Here is a 7,380-nt window from a genome sequence, read left to right as displayed (position 1 = left end):
TATGTAATCAGCAATCTTACACCGATTGTTGCAAGTATATCGTCCTTAATGATCTCCTTCAAAAGCACAAATCATTCAAATTATGATAGCCTTTTCTCCTCTCGATAAACTGAATCTCTCGTTGGCCCGAGTGAAAAATGACTCTTGGAATATCTTCTCTTTACGATAAACTGAATCTCTCGTTGGCCTGAACAGTGACTCTTGGAATATAAGTAGAGAAATATGACTTACAATATTTTGTTGCTTCAGCTCCTGTCAGATACACTAACTCCACAAAAACTCACCAACATTCAACACTACTGCTTGCTACATTTCAGGAACCGCCAGAGAACAATCCCTGTTCCTCTTATAGACTTCGAAACCAACTGCCTATATTTTCTCTCTCCTCAATCTAGCTAAACTTTCCTTATCCCACCTTTTTCAATCTCCGCCAATCAAAACTCGTCACAATTCCCCATTTTTTCATTTCGATAACAAACAATTTTTTACCTATAATTATAAAATTTCCTAAAACTTATTTACAAATATTATTTTCTATAATTCTTAAAACTAACAAAAACCTCTTTCTAAAATATCTTCTATTGTCTTTAATCACTGCACTAATGTATTTGTAAAAACCCGTTTCAATTTGTCTTTTGTTTCACTTAAACTTATGCGGGTCAACTGAAGTATTACAAAGAAATAATTTATGTAAAGCTTACTTTTTGTTTAGTACAGATAATCCAAGAATTTAATAACTTTCCTTCTTAGAAATGTTTGTTGGTTATACTTTCTGAATTATTTTAATTTTTTGTTGAACTTTGAAATATTTTAAACAAACCAATATTTTCTTGATTTTACATATCATAACAAATCCCCGCCATTTGATCTGCCGAAAACTCTTTGTTGAATTTTAAAATGACAAAAGTTTTCTAGGATCAAATTATTTCACTATGTTATTAAAATCTACTTATGATACTGACAAATGTCGTGAATGTTAAAATACCCCGTATATTGCCTGTCTTTATACGGGATTGGATATATTTTCGTTTTAAATTTTTCCAAGTATTTTCCCTTAAAAGAAAGTTCATAATTTTTAACCACTTGATTTACTTTATTAACAAAATCTCCATGGTTTCCTAAAATCTTCTCTATTTCCTTCTCCATGTTTTTTCCACAATTTATTTTTCTTTCATCCACCTTTTGTTCACATGTGTTCACTGTCCATAATACTTCTTCACAAAATTCTGGATTCTCGTCCATCAGTGCCATTTTTTCTTCTGTTTTCTTTTTATCCTCTAATTCCCTTTGGTATTCCGAGCACCATGTTTCTATTCCTTTCACTTCTCTGATGATACCTTCTTTTTCTTCCTGCTTCCATTCTGTTTTATCGTCGGTTGCCAACAATTCTTCTGTACCTTCTATTTCCTGTTTTTCTCTGGTCTCCATCTTATTTTCCTGCTTTCTTTTCGAACTCTTCTTCTTTTTCTTCCTTCTCTTTTTCTTTTCTGTTAGATCTTGTTCTTGTACTTTCGGTTTATCCTCTACAGTCATATCGATTTCTTTGCGTTTTTCCTGTGCATTGATCCTTCCAGAATTTGTTTTCCTATCTGTTTGCTTTTCTTCTCCTGTGTTGTCTGGTTCTGCTCTGATTTCCAGTTTATTTTCCGAAAAATTTATGGTGATATCTTTTTTCCTCAATTCATCAATTCCCGCTATCATATCATGATTTAAATCTTCAATCACCACACATTTCATAATATGGAATTTGTTTCCCACTCTTATCTGTACTCCCAAGCCTTCGTTTACTGTCGTCAAATTTTTATTGTTTGCACCCACTAAATCAACCCTAGGAATCTTATACACAAATCTGTCCAAATTTAATTCTTTTACTAGTTTTTTATTGATTAACGATATCTCCGATCCAGAATCAATCACAATTTTAATCGCTTTATGTTTTATAAATGCATCTAAAAATATTAGATTAGAATTAGAAATTTGTCTGTCGTTTCCTATTGCTACATGATTCATCTCCCTTCTATTTTGTTGTTGGAAGCTCTGGTTATTTCTATCGTCCCTTTGTTCGTTCGTATTCCTATTCGGAGGATTTTGTGCATCTCTATTCCTGTTGTGATTTTCATTTGTTCTATTTTGTGTATCATTCCGGTTATCGTAATTTTGTTGTCTATTGTAATTATTGTAATTTCTCGGCCTATATTCGTTTGTTGATCTGGGATGTCGGTTTCTCTGGTCATAATTTGATGAATACCTTCTTTCCGGTCCATTGTATTGGTCATGTTGTCTTCTATTTCTCATTTCTTTTCTTTTTGCTTCTTTTAATTGAAGGAATTGGCACAAACTATCAATATCTTGATAATTTCTCAAAATCACGTGGTCTTCCAACGTTTCCTCAAAATGTCTGCTGATCATTTCTACCAGCTGTTCGGTAGAATATTTGTATTCTAGATATTTTGAATTGTTATATATCTGCAAAGCATATCTTTCTTCAGATATTCCCATTTTTTCGTGATATTTTCCATTCTGTAGCTCTTGGTTGATTTCTCTCTGTTTATTTTTTCCCCAGAAATAGTTGAGAAATTTATTTTCAAAATCTGTCCAATTTTCAAACTCATCTTCCTTGCTTTCATACCATAACGCTGCTCCTTCTTTTAAATGGTTTCTAATTGTTTCTTTGCAATCGTCAAAATATCTAGTATGTTGTAATTTGGTTTTCAAATTTTTAACAAACGGTACTGGGTGTGTTTTCCGAATATCCCCGCCAAATTGTATTTTTATGTCACCCGGACTTTGTATGAGTACTTCTCTCCTGTCTCCCATCTCTCGTTGTTTTCTGATATCCTCAATTTGTTTTTCTATTTCTTTCTTGTCTTCTTGTAAAGCCATTTCAAATTTTGTTTCTAACTGTTCTAATTCCTTTTTCTGTACAGTCTCAATTTTCTTGATCTTATTTTCTACTTTCTTTTCTTGTTCTTCCATTTTATTTTTAATTTCATTAATCTCTTCTAGTTGTTGTATCAGTTCTTTCTTTATCCCCTCAACACATCCTTTAATTTCCTGTTCATAGTTTTCAAAACGCTGCTCTATATTGCTCATTGTTTGTTTTGTTTCCTCCATTTTTAGTGATGTTTCTTGTTGATTTCTATCCATTGTTTGTTTTGTTTCCTCCATTTTTAGTGATGTTTCTTGTTGATTTCTATCCATTTTTTGTGACTGGAGTTGCATTAGTTGTAATATTTTATCTATTCCTGATAGTTCTTTTTTCTCCTCAACTATTGTCACATTTCCTTCAATATCCGATACTTCTTCCAAAATTGTTTCATCTTCTCTGTTATCCTCCTTCCTTTCCTGCATTTTACTTTGCCTCCTTGTGACAGACATGTTGTTACTTTTTGTTATTGTTTTTGTCCCCGCCAAATGTGAAATTTTACAACACTCTATATGTTTCAGAACACGACAATATTTCTCCCCAAATGTATTAAATTTTCACGACAAATATCAAATATGCAATCAGTAAAATTCAAATAATTCAAAATAAATATCAAATGTACGATTGGTAAAGAAAATAAATTAAATAATTCAATAGCAATAAATATCCACTAACTACGATCAATCAATAAATCAAATTTATATTCCCTGGAAAAAATTGTCAAAATACTTTCAAATTCAAATTCCCTCAATGTTATATGTTTTTATCTCTGGATCACCTGTACTTATTCCAGATCTCTTTCCCTTCCTTCAAATGTAAAGCTGCGATATTTTCAAGCCCCACGTTTTGGAAGCCAGTTATTGTGATATTTAAAGTCTTGGTGCGCCAAGCAATAATTAGCTAATTAATTTTTTTGATTAATTAAAATTATTTTAAATGATATGATTATGACTCTATCACAATTTTTAATTCTTTTATCTCAGGGTTAAATTCGTGCTTCAATATCTATGCTATTACATGTGAAAGGTAAGGTCCAGAGAATACCGGAATAATAAAAAACACATATGATCTAATACTATATATTGAAATAAAAATAATGAAATAATTCACACTCAAAAGTTTTCAATAAACAAATCTCATATAATGATTCTCACAAATTTTGTTCTACATACGAGAACAATCAAATTAAATGGTACAAACAATATTAATTGAAATCTCAAAATTCCGAACTATTCTAACTCTCCTAATCAAAATATTTATATCCTTTCTAAATTAAGTGTAAAAATTGTGTTATCAATAAAAGAAAAAACTGCAGAAAACAAAAAATCTCTCTCTGATGATGAGTGGTCCAAATCCTTGTTCCTTATAGACTGTATTATCTCCTCTCAACCGCTCCCTATGTAATCAGCAATCTTACACCGATTGTTGCAAGTATATCGTCCTTAATGATCTCCTTCAAAAGCACAAATCATTCAAATTATGATAGCCTTTTCTCCACTCGATAAACTGAATCTCTCGTTGGCCCGAGTGAAAAATGACTCTTGGAATATCTTCTCTTTACGATAAACTGAATCTCTCGTTGGCCTGAACAGTGACTCTTGGAATATAAGTAGAGAAATATGACTTACAATATTTTGTTGCTTCAGCTCCTGTCAGATACACTAACTCCACAAAAACTCACCAACATTCAACACTACTGCTTGCTACATTTCAGGAACCGCCAGAGAACAATCCCTGTTCCTCTTATAGACTTCGAAACCAACTGCCTATATTTTCTCTCTCCTCAATCTAGCTAAACTTTCCTTATCCCACCTTTTTCAATCTCCGCCAATCAAAACTCGTCACAATTCCCCATTTTTTCATTTCGATAACAAACAATTTTTTACCTATAATTATAAAATTTCCTAAAACTTATTTACAAATATTATTTTCTATAATTCTTAAAACTAACAAAAACCTCTTTCTAAAATATCTTCTATTGTCTTTAATCACTGCACTAATGTATTTGTAAAAACCCGTTTCAATTTGTCTTTTGTTTCACTTAAACTTATGCGGGTCAACTGAAGTATTACAAAGAAATAATTTATGTAAAGCTTACTTTTTGTTTAGTACAGATAATCCAAGAATTTAATAACTTTCCTTCTTAGAAATGTTTGTTGGTTATACTTTCTGAATTATTTTAATTTTTTGTTGAACTTTGAAATATTTTAAACAAACCAATATTTTCTTGATTTTACATATCATAACAATATATATATATATATATATATATATATATATATATATATATATATATATATATATATATATATTGTTGTGATCTGCTTTATGATGTTTTATTATTAATTAACACTAATTTAATTAATCCAATTATTTAATTAATTAATTCACTAATTTATGCAGAGTCATACAAATCAATTACTATTAAAAATTTTCAGGGTGCCTTTTTAATTTTACTTTAATCAGTTTACTTTATATATCTCTTCTAGTGGGTTCAGTATCTCGTAGTTGCTCATAATCGGGATAGAATAGGAAACGGAACTAACATTAAAACAATGTAAATGTGCACACAAATTATTATTTATTTTCAATAAGCCATACGATGAATATTAATAAATAACTTTTGTGGGCAATTATCTTTCCCAACAAACTCCTATACTCTAAATTTAATTTTAATTACAAACTATCAATTTTACTGTTTTATAATAATATCTACTAAAAAAAAATGACCATATAAAAATATAACTTATTCACAAAAAAAATAACTCTTTGAAACTTGGAATCTTAGTTCGTATGCTTATATTTGATTTTATCTTTAGAATATCTTAAAGTTTTCTTTCATTCAAATAATTTGACTGACCTTTATATTTTTTTACACCAATAATGTCTCCTCTCGATCAAACCACAGTTCCTTCCTTGATTGATTATGTCCGGCTACCATCAAATCTTTCCCGTTCTCAGCATCGATCCAAACCGCATACCAGCAAACTACTCCTCCGAAAACACAAGCCCAAGCCTCTTTTGACCGGTAATCTTTATTCACAAATTCTCCTTTCTTTCTCAATTATATTTCGTGGACTATGCAGACTCAAAAGAGGTATTAATCTTCTCGATTTTGATCTGCTCTCAGCTTCCACCTTTTTCACTAACAAACGAAAACACTGGTACTCAGATTGACTACACGAAAACACGTCTTCTCTTCTGGTCTGCCGGTAACATATTAATTTTTCAATCTCTCCCAGACAACCTTCTCAACTCTCTCATTCCCACCATTCCTTTTTAACCAATCATAAGCATTCATCTTTCCCACTTATTTTCGATTTAGAAAATTTCCAACATGATATTGAAAATAAATAAACTACTTTCACTCAAATTACTTTTCAGAAACCATTAACAATTTTGCCTTTTTAAACAGAAATAAGTTTTCAAATTCTTGTTATCTCATATCTAAATCTAATTCTTATTTACTTTCGAAAAATGCCCACCGCAAAATACAATTACAAGTTTATTCTTAAATCTATAATTATACGGGTTCCATTGTCCTTTCACTATTCACTCAGTCTTTCACGGAAAAACTCGTCAGGGTCCCGTCACGGAACAATGTTTTCTCTTATTCTAACTATTACAAATAAGTACAGGGTTGTATTTTAACTTATCTGCCCGCGGTATATTAAAATAATAAAAAAACTCTTTATTCTATTTCTGATCGATAAACTGATCCATAACAATATATTATGTATAAAATTATTTTCTTTGGTATGTGTCAGGTTCCGTCGGTCTGGGTTTAAAACAATTCTATTGTCTAGTCACTTAATATTTCTCCAACTGATTGTTGGGTTCATCAGTAGTGCACTACGAATTTATTAAAACATGGAGATAAGCAACATTAAGATAAGATTACATAAATATTTACTTACAGAGGTAGAACTGTTTACAAAAAAAAAGACAAGACAAACATTTGTTTTACACTTTCACAATTAGACTGACAATTTTTAAAATAAGTTACAATACACATAAAACAATAAAAAGTGTATAGCGGAATAGATGAGTTTCTTTAAATTTCTATATATAAAATAAGGTAGCATGTATACCGTAAATTAATTTTGACTTAAATCAATTGCAGATTATTGCTGTAGATGCTGCTTAGCTGATTTGTATCTGCTTTGTAATTTATTACACTTTTTGTGTTAGTAGTATAACACATTTCCAGAAACAGCCTGTTTTTATAATTAGTTGCCATTTGTTGGATTTCAACATTGGTATAGTCAAATTTGTGATCTGTGTTGATGGAGTTTTCGGCAACAGCGCATGTGTTTATGGCAGTCAGTTTTGTGCTGGGTAATACGTTACTTTTAGCCATTGGCTTCCAATATAGCAACCTTCGCAACCTAAACAGGGTATTTTATAGATTGTATTGGTAGTATAAATTACTGGTGTCTTATCTTTGATACGAG

This window comes from Diabrotica undecimpunctata, chromosome 3, assembly GCF_040954645.1.
Source record: "Diabrotica undecimpunctata isolate CICGRU chromosome 3, icDiaUnde3, whole genome shotgun sequence".
Taxonomy (NCBI): domain Eukaryota; kingdom Metazoa; phylum Arthropoda; class Insecta; order Coleoptera; family Chrysomelidae; genus Diabrotica; species Diabrotica undecimpunctata.
Note: the sequence above shows the minus strand (reverse complement) of the source record.